The sequence below is a fragment of the Arachis hypogaea genome, chromosome 3 (assembly GCF_003086295.3).
Source record: "Arachis hypogaea cultivar Tifrunner chromosome 3, arahy.Tifrunner.gnm2.J5K5, whole genome shotgun sequence".
Lineage (NCBI taxonomy): Eukaryota > Viridiplantae > Streptophyta > Magnoliopsida > Fabales > Fabaceae > Arachis > Arachis hypogaea.
Window position 1 is genome coordinate 64,016,173 of NC_092038.1, and position 18,714 is coordinate 64,034,886.

Sequence of the window (18,714 nt, forward strand, 5' to 3'; positions counted from 1 at the left end):
CACTTATGACGCGGATGCGTCAGCGACGCTTACGCGTCACATGCGTGTTTTTTTTAATATATGCAGGATACAAAATGCAATGCTAATGTGGATGCTAAGAATAGTCCCAGGTTCAATAAAATAAAAGAAAACTCAAAAACAAATAAAACAAAATAAAATTGAAAATGGAACGATCATACCGCGGTGGGTTGTCTCCCACCTAGCACTTTTAGTTAAAGTCCTTAAGTTGGACATTCGGTGAGCTCCTTGTCATGGCGGCTTGTGCTTGAACTCATCCTGAAACTTCTACCAATGCTTGGACTTCCAATAAGCTCTATCAATACCAAGTAAATTTCTCAAGCTTTGATGGAGTTCTTCACAAGCTTTGAGCTCCCAAATTTGATCCTCATATATTCCCAGATCCCAAATCTTGTTTCTACACCCATCTTCAAGTTGATTATCATGATTCCATCTGGGTGGTTTAGCCTTAGAATTCTTACTGAAGCATCCAAACAACTTCCTAGACCCATTCATTTGAGCTCTACACTAACCTTTGCGTTTAAACTTAAAGCTTCCAACCATAATGAACCTTGCAGGACAATTCTTACCATTGACCATCTTCCTCTTACTCTTAATGCCACAAAGAGCTCTAAGTTGACCATCCGTCTCCAGTAGCCCATATTCAAGTGGAATTAGAAAGCTAAGGGATATGAATTTTACCCACTTGAATGTTGTGAAGGATGATGGCAACTCAGGGGGAGGGGTTTCGAATGAACTTGCAAGCTCCACTCTTTTGTGTTCTTCTTTGACAACTAACACCTCTTTACAAGCTTCTTCAATATCAACCTCTTCCTCTTGGTAGCTTTTTTTCAATTCAATCTCTTCTTCATTGCTCACCAAGGGCATGGGGGGTTGTGCTTCTTCTTATTGAATCTCCATCTCTTGATCAACCTCTTCCAAGTCTTCAACTATGATTTGCCTTGGAGGTTGTACACCTTCCTCAACACCAAATGCAACAGTCTTGGAAGGAGGCTCTATGTCTTGACTTTCCCATGGAGGTTCAGCATCTCCCAAGTCTTCAACCACTTTTTCCTCTTTAATAATTACCGCTTTGTCCAGTAGTTCTAATATAAAATCGTACTCATCCCTGATGATTTTCTTTCCATGACAACTCTTTTCAACTATTCTTTCATCTTCAAGGGTCTCTCCTATCTCCACATTTTGGGCCTCTTCTTGCTCTATGACAAAATCAAACTCCTCCTTGATGTCTTTCTTCACTAATTCTTCAACCACTCCTTCGACTTCAAGGGTCTCTACTGCCTTCACCTTTAGGGCCTCCTCTAACTCCTTATGAAGTATGGATTCGTGAAGATGATCCATTCTCTCTTGTTCCATATCAATAGCATCATTGGGATCATATTGCTTTTGAATTGATGGATGTAGGTGCTCTTCCATGGATGGTGGTGATGGGATGGGTGGATCATTATGTGGTTGAAAAGGAAGTGCACTGGAGCTTGAGGGTTGAGTATTCGAGGTAGAGTGTTGGTCCATGCGGGATATAAGATTTTGGAGTTCAGAGGTGAGACCAATGAGAGAGGTAAGTGTGTTCTCCATGGAGGTTTGGGGTGGATAGGTGGTGCATTATTTTGGAGAAAGGGTTCATGGTAGGAAGGTGGTTCATCTTGATAATGGCATGGAGATGGTGAATATTGAGGTGGTGGCTTAAGAGAGTAATTTTGTTCGAATGGGGGTGGTTCTATGTATGGTTCATTTGGCTCATAAGGTGGTTGGTATGGTGGATATGGGTTAGGGTCATATGGAGGTGAATGGTAGAAAGGGGCTTGTGAGTATAGTGGTCCAAAGTCATGTTGAGGAGCGGGTTCATAGGCATATGGTGGTAGTTGTTGATAATCAAAAGAGTGCTCACCATACACATTGCCTTCATATGCATCACAGAAAACGGTTGTTGATAGTCCATTGGAGGTAGTTGCTGATGACAAGTCAACATATACCCATTTTTTCAAGCTAATTTCACTTGTTTCACTAGTTTTTATGCACTTTCTTGCATCCTAAGTAAGTAATTTGGAATGAAAATGCATAACTTCTTTAAATCAAACAACCACCATTAAATTGATGCTAAATCATGAGGTTTGAGCTAAAATTAATTGATTTTTAATGATTTATAAACCTTATGAGTTTAGAGATACTTTGATTGGTTGTTTTGGTTTCTTGTAGGTGAAGAAAGGAAGAAAAGAAGAAAAACGTGGCTTAAGAAGTGTGACCATAGGAGGAGAAGTGTGGTGTAACTTAGAAGGAGGAAGCAAACACTGCCCTCCAGGAGAGCAGCAAAGTGAACCAAGCTTCCAAAAGAAATTCTGCCCTGCCCTCTTCAAGAGCAATATCGGGCTCATCAAAGAAATAAATTCAAGGAAAAAGCCTATCAATGCTTGCCACAAGGTTCGAACTCATGAGCAAGGGGGAGTGGGGGAGTGGGGGAGCGCTCAAGCACAATGAAAATAAGCCAAAAATTGGCCGAAATGCTCCCAGGAAGTCTCAAACACGGAGGCTTCACTAAGAAAGCAAGGAAGCTGCACCACTTGAGCACTACCCTGATGATGTCCAAGACTTGGCACGCAAAATATTTCAAATGCACCAATACGCACGCACACCTTCCTGCCCTGCCCTCCACAAGGGCAAGGCAGCCTCCTGGAAGCAAATTTTCTTGGGCTGAAAATTGGATTAAAAATCCAATTTAATTCAATTCTTCACCAAATCAAAAGCCCATCCAAATCCCAAGATCCAAGAATAGAAAGTGTATAAATAGGAGATAGTTTGATGTAATTAAGGACCTTCTTTTGATTTTTGAATTTTCACATCTTTAGACTTGAGACTTCATTGAGAGCTAGGAACTGAGATTTCAGAGAATTGGGGAGGAGAATTGATCTCTCTTCTTCCTCGTTCTTGCTTGAGCATTTTGACTTTTCTTGTTTGAGTCTTGGGTGTGAAGAATTGAGGAATTTCTGTCTCAATCTCCATTCAAGATCTCTTTAATTTCTATTCTGCATAATTGAGTTCAATTTCATTTCCTTTACTGCTTCTTCTTTAATTTCTTGTTAATTGCTTTGTGAACTTGGATCTGGGAAGGGCAATTGAGATCTAGACTCTGCTATCTAGTCTCTAGAGCCCTGAGATCTAATTCTCTTTTCGGTTCTTCTGCTGAACCATTACATTTTCACTTTCTATTTAAATCTTAGTTACTTTCAATTCATCTTCTGCTTTATTAATTGTTGCAATTTAGTTTCCCTTGCTGAAATTCTGAATTCCCAATCCTCAACTCCCCTTTTTCATTCAAGCAATTTGCATTTCTTGCATTTTAAGTTACTGCAATTTACATTTCTTGCACTTTAAGTTTCAGTCATTTAATTTCTTGTTCTTTAAGATTCAGCACCTTTACTTTCTATTCTCTTTAATTTCTGCAATTCATCCCTCTCCCTTTACATTTCATGCTATTTACTTACTGTTGGATACAAAATCACTCAACCAATACTTGATTCGCTTGACTAAATCAACCACTAAACTAAAATTGCTCAATCCTTCAATCCCTATGGGATCGACCTCACTTCCGTGAGTTTTATTACTTGATGCGACCCGGTACACTTGCCGGTGAGTTTTGTGTTGGATCGTTTTCCACACATCAAGTTTTTGGCACCGTTGCCGGGGATTGAAATAGATTGACAATGATTAAGTGAAGTGGAGGTCTAGATCAAGCACTTTTTCTTTTTTGTTTCTTTAATTTTTGACTAACACACTAATTGTTTGAATTTTTGCTTACACTAACTAAAACTTCATTCTAGCAATAGATTGAAGTTTCACTGGTTTTCTGGATCTGTGTGTTTCTTGTTGTGTGTTTGTATGTCAGGTACAAGAAGATCTTCCCCTATCCTCTCTGAAATTGACCAAAGAACTCTTCGAAGATTAAGAAGGGCTGAAAGAGGGAAGAACATCGTTGGAGAGGAAGAATCTGAGGAGGAATTCCAAGAGATGGAAGGAGATCCATCAAATCCCAATCAACCAGAAGGAGGAGCTAACAATAACCCACAACAAAGAAGAGTACTGGCTTCCTACACATTTGCAAATGCTAGACACTGTGGGAGTAGCATTCTTACCCCTAATGTCAATGCAAACAACTTTGAACTAAAGCCACAACTCATCACATTGGTCCAAAACAACTGCTGTTTTGGAGGAGGACCATTGGAGGACCCGAACCAACATCTATCCACTTTCTTGAGGATCTGTGACACAGTTAAGAGCAATGGAGTGCACCCTGACATATACAAGCTGTTGTTGTTCCCATTCTCTCTTAGGGACAAAGCCACTCAATGGCTAGAAACATTTCCAAAGGAGAGCATCAACACTTGGGATGATTTGGTGAGCAAGTTTCTTGCCAAATTTTATCCCCCTCAAAGGATCATAAGATTGAAGACTGAGGTGCAGACATTCACTCAAATGGAGGCTGAAAATTTATATGAAGCATGGGAAAGATATAAAGCACTGCTGAGGAAATGTCCACCAGAGATGTTCACTGAGTGGGACAAGCTACAGAACTTCTATGAAGGACTTACTCCGAAGGCTCAAGAGGCACTTGATCATTCAGCTGGAGGTTCCTTACAACTCATGAAAACTACAAAAGAAGCTCAAAATCTCATTGATATGGTGGCCAACAACCAGTATTTCTTTGCTCACCAAAGGCAACGCCAACCATCACAAAGGAGAGGAGTAATGGAGTTGGAAGGAGTGGAATCAATCCTAGCTCAGAACAAAATGATGCAGCAGCAAATTCAACAACAGTTTGAGCAGATGGCCAAGAGAATTGACAGCCTTCAAGTTGCATCAGTGAGTGCCACAAGCCAACCATCAACTACTTGGGGGCAAAGTGAAGAAATTCAAGAGGAGCAACAGCAAGAGCAAGTCCAATACATGCACAACCAAAATCCTGGAACAAACGAAGTCTATGGTGATACTTACAATCCCTCTTGGAAAAACCATCCCAACCTCAGATGGGGAGACAACCACAATCAAACTCAGCAGCCATGGCAAAGGAACTCAACTCAAAACAATTGGAAAAACACAAACCACAACAACCAGCCAAACACTAACCAAAACACATACAGAAAACCACAAAACACTTATCCCAACTCTAACCATTATCCACCCAATAACCACCCAACTAACCAAAACACCTACCATCATCTATCAACACCCCAAAACCAACCAATCTCACAAGACTCTCAGAGGATTACTAATCTAGAGATGCTCATGGAGAAGATGATGAAGAACCAAGAATTGACAACAAAGAACCAAGAAGCTTCCATGAAAAGCCTAGAAAGGCAGATTGGACAAATCTCCAAGCAGATTTCTGTTGAAAAACCATCAAGCTCACTACCAAGTGACACCATTCCTAATCCAAAAGAGGAGTGCAAGGCAATACAGTTAAGGAGTGGAAAAATCCTGCTGAAAGATGAAGAAGCCACCAAGAAGCCCAAGGAAAGTGACAAGAAACAAGTTGAAAAAGAGGCAGCCGATGATGAAGATGCAACAGCAAGCAATCACCCTCAGAATCATCCTGAAGAAAAAGAAGATAGACCACAAAATCTGAAGAAGGGAAAGCAGATCATGGAAGAACCAAATCCAAGACAACATCAAGTGGAGAAAAACTTGACACCTCCACTACCTTATCCCCAAAGATTCCACAAAGAGGTTAAGGACCAACACTTTTCTAAATTCCTTGAGATTTTCAAGAAGCTAGAGATCAACATACCCTTGGCTGAAGCATTGGAGCAAATGCCTCTATATGCCAAGTTCTTAAAAGAGCTTATCAACAAGAAAATGAGTTGGATTGAAAAAGAGACTGTGCTGCTCACTGAAGAATGCAGTGCATTAATCAAAAAAGGGCTCCCTCCCAAGCTTGAAGATCCTGGAGGTTTCTTCCTGCCTTGCACTATTGGAAGCCTACTTATCAACAAGGGGATGTGTGACTTAGGAGCAAGTATAAATCTAATTCCATCTTCTTTAGTGAAAAAGCTTGGCATAGGAGAAGTGAAACCAATACAGATGTCATTGGAATTGGTGGACCAATTAGTGGTGTATCCTAAAGGGTTGATTGAGAACCTTTTAGTTAAGGTTGACAAGTTCATCTTTCCTGCAGACTTTGTGATCCTAGATTCATTAGAGAATGAGAATGACTCCATAATACTTGGTCGACCATTTTTGGCCACTACTAGAGCCATTGTAGATATAGAGCAGGGAGAGCTAACCCTCAGGATGCATGAAGAGAGCATCACCTTGAAAGTGTTTCCAGAATCATGAAGTAATGAAGAAACAAGCAAGATAAGTGACTGTCTTCCAAGGCAAGCAACCAACAACACAGTAGAACAGAAGAATGAGCAGGTACAAGGAGGAAAAGGAATTCAAAAAGAAGCTGGGATCATAAACAATAAGGGAAATGTCACAACTAAAGCCACTGTTAAGGAAGAAAGACTGACAAGGAAAAGGAAGAAAAACAAGAAGAAAGTTTACAAAGGGTGGAAGAACAAAAAAATCCCAACTGAAGGATTTTCCAAAGGTGACAAGGTGCAATTAGTATATCAACAGTTGGGAGCAGAAGACCACTACACTGTTAACCAAGTACTCTCTCTCGAGCACATGGAAATAGAGCATCAAGGCACACAGAGAAAGCTTACAGTGAGAGGGGACAAGTTGAGACATCACCAGCATCAACCACCCTAAAGGGAGATCAATGTCAAGCTAGTGACAATAAAAGAGCGCTTGTTGGGAGGCAACCCAACCTAAGGTAGTTTTCTTTTAATAGCTCTTTCAATAAAAATGTTGAATAATTCGTATGCATTGCAAGGAGCTAAGTTTGGTGTTACACACCAAAACAATTTAAGGGAGAATGAAAGATTCTAAGTTTGGTGTTCCACTAAAATCTCACTTAAAAGAACATTCTCACCTCCTGCATAATGCTAGCTCCAAGCAATCAAACAACTTATCCAACTATTTAACTTCTTTCTAGTTTGAATTCCATAACCTTTAGCAAGGACACAAGATTTCACATATGGTTAAGTTAATGCATGAAAAACAGTGGCAAGGAACTAAGTTTGGTGTTCACACACCAAAGTAAGTTCAAAAAGCCATAATCATTTTTAGACTAACCATGCACTTGAGGGCTTGAGAAGCAAGCAACTTTTGAGAATAATGCAGAAAATTAGCCAACAATTGAAGATAGTTTGCATTGTGACTCAAAAGGGGATACAACAGAAGGAAGAATCAAAGGGCTGCAACTTCAAAGGTTGTATCTAAACTTAATCCTTGCTGCTATAAATTGTTTTAAATCTGAGAGCCCTTATATGTCCTGCTAAGGTGTTTATCTGGTTGCAAGTGGAATTGTTTGTTAAGTATGCTTATCTGCATGATACTTGTCATTCATTACTCAGCTTAAATTTTGTTTTGTTTCCCATATGCTTGAATAAAAGAGAATTGGTTGAACTAGAAAGTAAACATCTAATGTTGCATAAGTTAGAATAGAAGTTAGTCGTGGTAGGTGTTTGATTCAATTGTTAGCTCATAGAATAATTGCCGCATAATGACATGTTACTTGAAGCTTAAGCTGGTTTGCTGCTATGACCCTTCAATCAATGAAAATCCCTTGGAAATAAAGCAAAATCAAAAGAAAAGGAAACAGAAAAAGCCAAAAGCTGGCAAAGAAACAAAGAATAAGGCTAGGCACCAATAGCTTGGACCCTAGGACACATGCCTGTGGTGTTCTTGTACTAGGATATGCTTGGACAAGTAAATTCTAAGGGGTATTTCAAAACCTGACCACTTAGATCAACTGATTTGGGATGGCCAATTGAAAGTCCACAATAAAGAGCAACCTAGTTACAAAGCATTTAGTTATCCAAAGAGATGCTGGGCATCAATGATCCTAGGAGGAAATGGTGAGCCATGTGTCTGTGGTGAAGAAATGTTGAGCCAAAAATAAAGCCAAAGGCTGCTGCAACATTTGCCACCAAGCCTTCAATAAATAATAAGCTCTCTAATGCAAAAGAAAGAAGAAAAAGCTAACAAGGGAAATAATTAAAAAGTAAGGTGTTATAGCAGCAACCTTGGTGAACCCTTTAGGAGACATTGTTTGTTATGACAGCAAGTAATAAATGAACTACTATTGATCTACATGAAACTCCATGAACCAAGTTCTACTATATGCCTAATAAGGAAATGTTTGATCTTCTTTTTCATTTCATTTCCTCTTAATTTTGATGCTTGCTTGGGGACAAGCAAGATTTAAGTTTGGTGTTGTGATGACAAGTCAACATATACCCATTTTTTCAAGCTAATTTCACTTGTTTCACTAGTTTTTATGCACTTTCTTGCATCCTAAGTAAGTAATTTGGAATGAAAATGCATAACTTCTTTAAATCAAACAACCACCATTAAATTGATGCTAAATCATGAGGTTTGAGCTAAAATTAATTGATTTTTAATGATTTATAAACCTTATGAGTTTAGAGATACTTTGATTGGTTGTTTTGGTTTCTTGTAGGTGAAGAAAGAAAGAAAAGAAGAAAAACGTGGCTTAAGAAGTGTGACCATGGGAGGAGAAGTGTGGTGCAACTTAGAAGGAGGAAGCAAACACTACCCTCCAGGAGAGCAGCATAGTGAACCAAGCTTCCAAAGAAATTCTGCCCTGCCATCTTCAAGAGCAATATCAGGCTCATCAAAGAAATAAATTCAAGGAAAAAGCCTACCAATGCTTGCCACAAGGTTCGAACTCATGAGCAAGGGGGAGTGGGGGAGTGGGGGAGCGCTCAAGCACAATGAAAATAAGCCAAAAATTGGCCGAAATGCTCCCAGGAAGTCTCGAACACGGAGGCTTCACTAAGAAAGCAAGGAAGCTACACCACTTGAGCGCTACCCTGATGATGTCCAAGACTTGGCACGCGAAATATTTCAAATGCACCAACACGCACGCACAAGGGCCGCACGCACACCTTCCTGCCCTGCCCTCCACAAGGGCAGGGCAGCCTCCTGGAAGCAAATTTTCTTGGGCTGAAAATTGGATTAAAAATCCAATTTAATTCAATTCTTCACCAAATCAAAAGCCCATCCAAATCCCAAGATCCAAGAATAGAAAGTGTATAAATAGGAGATAGTTTGATGTAATTAAGGACCTTCTTTTGATTTTTGAATTTTCACATCTTTAGACTTGAGACTTCATTGAGAGCTAGGAACTGAGATTTCAGAGAATTGGGGAGGAGAATTGATCTCTCTTCTTCCTCGTTCTTGCTTGAGCATTTTGACTTTTCTTGTTTGAGTCTTGGGTGTGAAGAATTGAGGAATTTCTGTCTCAATCTCCATTCAAGATCTCTTTAATTTCTATTCTGCATAATTGAGTTCAATTTCATTTCCTTTACTGCTTCTTCTTTAATTTCTTGTTAATTGCTTTGTGAACTTGGATCTGGGAAGGGCAATTGAGATCTAGACTCTGCTATCTAGTCTCTAGAGCCCTGAGATCTAATTCTCTTTTCGGTTCTTCTGCTGAACCATTACATTTTCACTTTCTGTTTAAATCTTAGTTACTTTCAATTCATCTTCTGCTTTATTAATTGTTGCAATTTAATTTCCCTTGCTGAAATTCTGAATTCCCAATCCTCAACTCCCCTTTTTCATTCACGCAATTTGCATTTCTTGCATTTTAAGTTACTGCAATTTACATTTCTTGTACTTTAAGTTTCAGTCTTTTAATTTCTTGTTCTTTAAGATTCAGCACCTTTACTTTCTGTTCTCTTTAATTTCTGCAATTCATCCCTCTCCCTTTACATTTCCTACTATTTACTTACTGTTGGATACAAAATCACTCAACCAATACTTGATTCGCTTGACTAAATCAACCACTAAACTAAAATTGCTCAATCCTTCAACCCCTGTGGGATCGACCTCACTCCCGTGAGTTTTATTACTTGATGCGACCCGGTACACTTGCCGGTGAGTTTTGTGTTGGATCATTTTCCATACATCAGTTGCTGCCATGAGGGTTGATCAAATCCTTGTGGCTCCTCCCATCTTTGATTGTCCCATCCTTGATGCAAGTTGTCATTATAATCTTCTCTTCCTGCAACATAATTGTAACCAGACTCATAGCCAAAGGGGTGAGAGTTCATAGTAGTAAGAGAAAATAAAACAAAAACTAACAAAAAGAAAATATTTGAAAAAGATATGATTTTTGAAAAAAGAAAAGATAAGATTTTGAAAAAGAATAAGATAAGATTTTGAAAAAGATATGATTTTTTTTAAAAAAAATTTGAATTTTGAAATTTAAAACTAAAATAAGATAAGATGAATTTTTTTTTTTAAAATATTTACAATAACCAATAATAAGGCACACGTTTGCGATTCCCCGGCAACGACGGCATTTTGACGAACGGATTTTCTATCGGTAATGAAATTCACAAATATAATCGTGTTGTAAGTATAGCTTCTAAACCAACAGAAAATCCTTTCGTACAAATGTTTGGTTGTCACAAGTAACAAACCCAATAAAATTTATAAACCGAAGTATTCAAACCTCGGGTCGTCTTCTCAAGGAATAGCAGGGAAGTATGATTTATTATTGGTTATGGAAAATAGTCTTTTTGGGTTTTTGAAAGGTTGAATGAGAAAAATAGATTACAGCGAATTAAAACAATAGCAAAGAAAAACTCTTGGCAAAGTATGAAAACTGGAAGTCCTATTCTAGTTACCCTTATTAATGGTGATGAGAATTATATTTTTCTCCCACTAAGTCAACCTCTAACTATGAAGGTAAGTCAAGTGGACAAATCAATTTAACACCTAAAGTCCTAGTCAACTCCTGAGGAAAGACTATAGTTATAGGAATCTAAATCAAACAGCAAAGATATCAATTATCAATCACGATGAGTTTGACAACTCAAGAGTTACCAATTAATCTACCAAAGCCAAAAGGGAAAAATCTAAATTATTTATATAAATAAAGGAAAGCAATCATAATTCTGAAATATCTCAAATTATATTAAATAGAAAATCAATCTAAACTAAATTGAGAAAATAAGTAAAAGGAACATTGAACCTGGAACTCAGAAGAAATTGTAAGTTGAAATAATAAGAAATCCTAAATCCTTTAAGAGGAATCCTAATCCTAAATCCTAAGAGAGAGGAGAGAACCTCTCTCTCTAAAAACTACATCTAAATTATGAAAGGTGAATTATTATGAATGAGTGATCTGATATTTTTTTGAATGGATGGACTCCCCCACTTTATAACCTCTAATCTGTGTCTTCTGGGCCGAAAAATAGGTCAGAAACAGCCCAAAATTTGCTGGTTACGAAATCTGCCACGCTGGTTTTTCGTCAACGCGACGCGTCCGTGTGGAGCATGCATTCGCGTCACCTATTTGTACGACCACAATGACAAAATTATATATCAAATCGAAGCCCTAGATGTTAGCTTTCCAACAAAACTGAAACTGCATCAATTGGACCTCTGTAGCTCAGGTTATGACCGTTTGAGTGCGAAGAGGTCTGGCTGGACAGCTTAGCAATTTCTTCAACTTCTTGTATTCCTTCCACTTTTGCATGCTTCCTTTCCATTCTCTGAGCCATTCCTGCCCTGTAATCTTTGAAATCACTTAACATACATATCAATGCATCGAATGATAATAAGAGAGGATTAAAATTAGCTAAATTAAGACCAAAGGAACATGCTTTCAATCACAGTAGAAAATCAAGAAGGAAAATGTAAAACTATGCAAATAGTATGAATAAGTGGGTAAAGAGTTGATACAAACCACTCAATTGAGCACAAGATAAACCATAAAATAGTGGTTTATCATCTACCCTTTACCCTTAATACTTTTAATGGAATACTCATTTTCTAATTTTACAAACAATCGTTAACGGTCATCAAATAGCTTCTCAAAGATAAGTATTTTCATATTTAAATCAACCTTATAACATAACTCTTTTTCTTAAATAAATCATGATCAAATAATATAACTTCCTCAAATCCAAATATTTTAAAAATAACATTTCATAAAAAACCTCTGATTTTATAAAATTTCGACAGCACCTCCCCTAAAACTCGGACTTAGCCACCGTTACGGGTTCCCTCTTTCTCAACAATTCATCAGTCCTTTTCTCAATAATTATCAAATAGAAAATCTTCAATCAAACAGAAATTAACAACTCATGATAAATAGTAATTCAATTATACTCTGCGATTCCCACATAATCCATCAATCCAATTCCATTCTTATCAATTCATAACTATTTCCACATAATCCATCAATAACATCCATTTCATCAATTCATCAATTATTTTAACCAAAGGACCAAAAGTGTTTCACTTTCCAAATATGAAAAACATATTATCACCTAACTTAACCAAAATTTTAGCAATATTGACACCAAAACACCAAAAGTATGTATTATTCACAAAATCCCAGTTCTCTTACAACCAACTATTATGTTTTCCAAAAATATTTAGCTCCATATTCAATTATCACAAGTTATCCTTATATTTTTTAGAGTTACTATTTTTATCTTTAGATTCAGATTCCATAAGATAAATTTAATAATCAAACTTCAATCTTTTAACAATTCTTAAACCTAATTCTAATTAATCACAAATCAATATTAACAAGCATCAAAACCAATTCCAACTAGTCGCAAGTCAATTTCACAGCCATTCCGACATATCAGATTACTAAAATCAAAGCAAACGCTTATTCTCAATAATCAAAATACATCCACAACTCAAACCATCATCACAATGATCCCAAACCAAACACAAATCCAACTCAAATCATCAATTATCAATACGACAACTTTTCAATAGTTAACTCATCAAATTTCAATTTAACAAGTATTATCAAATGTATCACCATTCACAACCACATTTCAACCGATTCAGTAATATCACATAAGATCAGAATTTTTAACAAATCCATCAAAATTAGAAAACCAATATCATTCAGAACATTAACCAAAATTAATCTTGTCAAATTAATTACTAATAAAACTAAAACCCAGTGACATTCATAGCCACAACCTAAACTCATCAAAATAATTGAAACATTAGAATATCATCTCAATATCAAACTTAATCCAACTTTCACAACCTCAAACCAAGCTTATTCCTATCAATTAATCATATTTATGAATTATTTGCAATTACTCACAAAACTTCATTGGCATTCATAAGTTAAAACTATTAATTTTGAAATAAATTCCCTACCCTAATGTCAAAACCCACGAAAATCCCCAAACACAGTAGCTCTGTTAGCAATTCCAACACTCGTTTTGTTTCCTGGGCAGCAACCAAAGTGGTTCTGGACAGCTCCAATATTGGTTCCAAGTGGCAGAGGACTCCAAAACTATGAAACCTGAAGCAGAGGCTGAACAGAGCAGCATGGTGCACGAAATTGTGATCACACTTTTCACAACTCCGCACAACTAACCAGCAAGTGTACTGGATCGTCCAAGTAATACCTTACGTGAGTAAGGGTCGATCCCACGGAGATTGTCGGCCTGAAGCAAGCTATAGTCATCTTGTAAATCTCAGTCGGGTAGATTCAAATGGTTATGAGTTTTTAATAATTAGAAGATAAATAAAACATAAAATAAGATAGAGATACTTATGTAATTCATTGGTGGAAATTTCAGATAAGCGTTTGGAGATGCTTTGTTACTCCTGAACCTCTGCTTTCCTATTGTCTTCATCCAATCTTGCGTGCTCCCTTCAATGGCAAGCTATAGGATCCTCTCAGTGAAAATGGTCCTCTACAGTTTCTGTACGGCTAATCAACTGTCAGATTTCTCGTCTCGGATGAAAAATACAAGGCACAGCTACCGCATGGCTAATCATTTGTCGGTTCTCGCTAGCGTCAGAATAGGATCCATTGATCCTTTTGCACACTATCACTGTGCCCAACAATTGCTAGTTTGAAGCTCTTCACATTCATCCCTTCCTAGATCCTAATCGGAATACCACAGACAAGGTTTAGACTTTCTGGGTCTCAGAAATGTTGTCCATTGTTCTAGCCTATACCATGAAGATCCTAATCTCAGATTCAGATGCTCTGTTGTCAGGAGAGACAATGTGAATCGTTGATTAGAGACCCAAGAGAATATACTCCGGCTGTCATCCAATGACTACGTTGAACATCATGTAGACCGCTTTGTGGTTGTCAGGCACACAGATCTTGGCTAAGCGAGTACTGAAGATAGAGGGTGATTATCACGGGTCACCCCTTTAGTCTGACTTAACTGAATTAAGTACAAGAGTATATCTTGGAGAAGAAGTAGGCATGAATTGAATGAAAAAACATAGTACTTGCATTAATTCATGAGGAATAATAGAGCTCCTCACCTTAATCTATGAGGTGTAGAAACTCCACCGTTGAGAATACATATGAACAAAATAGTCTAGGCATGGCCGAATGGCCAGCCTCCAAAAAGTGTTCGAAGAACTCCCAGAAGGTCAAAAGACCCTTATTACAATAATAAAAAGTGCTATTTATACTAAACTAGTAAACTAGGTTTACAGAAAATGAGTAGATAGTGTAGAAATCCACTTCCGAGACCCACTTGGTCCCAGCTCTGGCGTTTTACTCTAGAAAAGGGTCTCTGGTGGGCGTTTGGATGCCAGTTTGGGCCATCAAATCTCAGACAATGTATAGTCTATTATACATTGATGGAAAGCCCAAAATCTGTACTTTCCAATGCAACTAAGAGCTCACTAAAAGCCCAAGGTCTCTTGTGCCTTGATTTTTATCTTAAATTTTGCTTGCTTAAAACACATGTGCTACTCACATTTCATTGTGTAAGACATTCATGATCCATCTTAGCCCCATAGCCATTGTTTTAATTGTTGCTTGAGGATGAGCAAGCACTCTAAGTTTGGCAAGGGAAAGGGAAGAATTGGAGAAAAAGGACAACAATAATGAGGATGAACTACAAGGTTGTAGAGTTCCTTTTCTTCTAATTTGTTTCCAGCACTTAAATTGCATGATTGTCTTATTATCTTCTCTGTTTACATGTGTGTATGAATAAAGCATAGCTTGAATCTTGATTTGTAACATGTTGCTGTGGCATTATAACTACCAACTTGAATCCTGTGAGTTCAAAAGCAGTAAATCATCATGATCATAAACAAACAAGGCAATAAAGAAGAACTTAGCATGTGCATACAAGTATTGGAAAGCTAGTATGATTGATTGTTGCTCAATTGCATTGGATTTTATTTAATTGAAGTTTTTCATCTAGTACATTTTGTGAAATCTTTTGAAATTATGAAAACCTTGAAGAAGCAAATACAATTAAAGCAAGAAAAGAAAAAGGGAAAGAATGAGAAAGCTGAAGGCTCTGAGTACCAATGGCAATTTATTTGCTAAGTGCTTGTGGTGTTTATGTATCATGCCAAATGCTTGAAAACAAAACACTTAGAAGTCAAGGCTAGGCTCAAGTGCAAAAGCACTCCCTCAAAGCTCAAGGCTCTGAGCATCAATGATTAGAGAGTCAAGAAAAGAAAAGAAAAATGAGCTTAATGAAGTCCTCTAATCAAATGCTTGTGGTGCTTATGATCAAGTGGTAATACCTGAAAACAAAGCATTTAGAAGTCGTAGCTTTGTTATCAACTCATAGGGCAAAGCACCCAAAAGGAGAAGCTAATAAGAAAATTAAAAGTTTGCTTCAAGGAAGAAATATAAGAAAAAGATTTCATAAATTGAGCTAGATGGAAGCATCAATCATTTACATTTCTTCTGTGATTATAGCATGCATTGAAAACTAGCTTACCATGAACATTGAGTTGCTATTCTTCTTACCTTGGATTGTCAATCTTTATTGCATGATTCTTTTCTTGCTTGAGGACAAGCAAGGTTTAAGTTTGGTGTTGTGATGACATGTCACCATGTCATGTTTTCCTATGCTTTTTCACTAGTTTTTTACTTGGTTTTCATGCATTCTTATGCAATAAGTAAGCCATTTAGGTGGAATTTCATGTTTCTCTGGATTCAATCAACCATGGATAAATTGATGCATTTTCATGAGTTTTTGTACCATAATCACTTGAATTTCAAGAAGAAGAAGAACTCTCATGATTATGGCATAGCTTTGATGCAATTGTTGATTGATGATAGGTGGAAAGAAGCTTCGAAGAAGGTTGAAGAAAGAAGGAATGGCAAGGAGCAAGAGAGAACAAAAAGCTTGAGCCAAAGCTTGCCTCAAACTTTAGCTCAAACTTTAGGAGGAGTTTGACTTCACCCTAGAGGCAGCAAAAGCTTGCGCCAACATTTGCCTCAAGCTTTTAGGCAAACGTTGGCGCCACAACAAACACGCCCAGGAGGCCAAAAAGCTTGCGCCAATGTTTGACTCAAACTTTAGGTCAAACGTTGGCTTGCAGCCTGAAGGGGTATACTTCCAACAAGAATAACTTGAGCTACAGAGCTCCAAATAAGGTGATTCAAAAAGCAATGGAAAGTAGAAATCGAGAGCTTTCCAAGCATATATGGCACTGCATGGTGGACACTAAAATTGAGGGAGATAACTGCCCCGAAATGTGCATAAACGAACATGGTGGCAACCTGCAGTGAGGCCAACTGACCTCTGCAGCTTCGATGGAGTATAACTTGAGCTGTGGAGCTCCAAATGATGCGCTTCCAAATGCATTGGAAAGTAGACATTCAGGGCTTTTCAACAATATATAATAGTATGGGGTGGACAATGCGTTTGAGCCTCTAGAACTGGCGTTTTCGACCATGTTTGAGGCAAACTTCACCTCAAACGTTGGGCACCAAAGCCAGCGACCCTGTCCTCTTCAAAGGAGCATAACTTGAGTTGTAGATGTCCAATTGAGGTGATTTTAATTGGGTTAGAAAGCTGACATTCAGAGCTTTCGAGCCATATATAATAGTCTATAGTGGGCATAAAATTGGCAACGTTGACAAGAGGACAAAGTAGCACCCCAAGGCTTGATATGCAACAAGAGGGATCCACGTTTGGCTCAAAGTTTGACCTTAAACTTTGGCTCAAACGTGGATGACAGCACGGGAGGCTAGCTGGTAAGAAAAGCTTGAGCCAAAGTTTGCCTCAAACTTTGACTCAAGCTTTAATGGTTCATGGCCCGGTTCACAAGTGGGTTTCTTTCCAACTCCAAGAGCAATCAATAGAGGCTTTTGTCAATCCAATTCCATCAAGAGCAAGGGCCCAATTGACACCACTCAAAGGCACAAGAGATAGTTAGAATAGAAATTTCATTTTAGTTGTAATTTATTTTGAATTTCATTTTCATTTTGTAAAAATGCCTATAAATAGGCATCTGTTTCATTTTATTGGGGGAGGCGAGCTCCAATAGAGAGCATAGGAGGCTGGCTCCACTAGGGAGCATTAGGAATAGAGAACTCTCTCTCTTTAGTTTTCAATTTCGTTTTGAATCTTGGGTTGAGAATTGAAGAAATTCTGTTTCAATCTCACCTTGAGAATTCTCTCTATTTGCTTGTCTGCATAATTTCAGTGAATTGTGATTTGAATCAAAACTCTCTTACCGCTTTCATCTCTATTTCTTCTTCAATCTGTTTGCTGTTGGATCAAGGAAGGGATTGAGATCTAGACTTGTTTTCTAGTCTCATTGAGCTCCTGAGATCTTTGACCTCTCATTTAGATTTTGCAATTGAGCTGCATTTTACTTTCTGTTTGGTTCCTCAATTCAGTTTACATTAAGCTTGCTGCAAATCTCATTTAAATTTTCTGCAATTTACAATTCCTGCAATTGCTCTAACTTCTTATTCACTGCAATTTCGCTTCTCTGTTTACATTGATCCCAATTTATTCTTCCTGCAATTTAAATTTCCAGTTGCTTGATCTATTGCTCTCTTTAATTTCCAACAACCCAGCCCCTTTACTTTTCATGCAATTTACCTTTCTTGTCAATTAAGATTTTGCTAATTTACTTTTCTTGCTCTTTAAGTTTCAGTCATTTTACTTTCTGCACTTTAATTTTCCTTGCTATTTACTTTCTGTTGGCTACATTTCACACAATTCACCAATGTTAGCTTGACTAAACTAATCACCCACTAAAGTTGCTTGATCCATCAATCCTCGTGGGATCGACCTCACTCTAAGTGAGTTTTACTACTTGATGCGACCCGGTATACTTGTCGGTGAGTTTTAGGTGTTTTGGAATTCGTTTCCAAAATTATCCATCACCTTACATTTTTCGGACTGAAATCTAAGTATTTTCCCTGAACCATTGTTAGCCAATTTTTGGGTTCGGGTTCATACTTTGATCATAGTTCTTAGTGATCCATGCATTAGCATAGAAATCTTGAACCATTAAGATTCCGACTTGTTGGATGGGGTTGGTGAGAGCTTCCCAACCTCTTCTCTGAATCTCTTGTCGGATCTCCGGATATTCTCCCTTTTTGAGCTTGAAGAGGACCTAGGGGATCACCTTCTTCTTGGCAACAACTTCATAGAAGTGGTCTTGATGATCTTTGAGATGAATATCTCCAACTTCCATGACTCGGGGTGGAAGCAATTGCCTTTCTTTTCCTCTTTCTAGAGTTTTCTCTGGCCTTAGGTGCCATTAATGGTTATTGAAAACTAAAAGCAAGCTTTTTCCAATACCAAACTTAAAAGGTTTGCTCATCCTCGAGCAAAA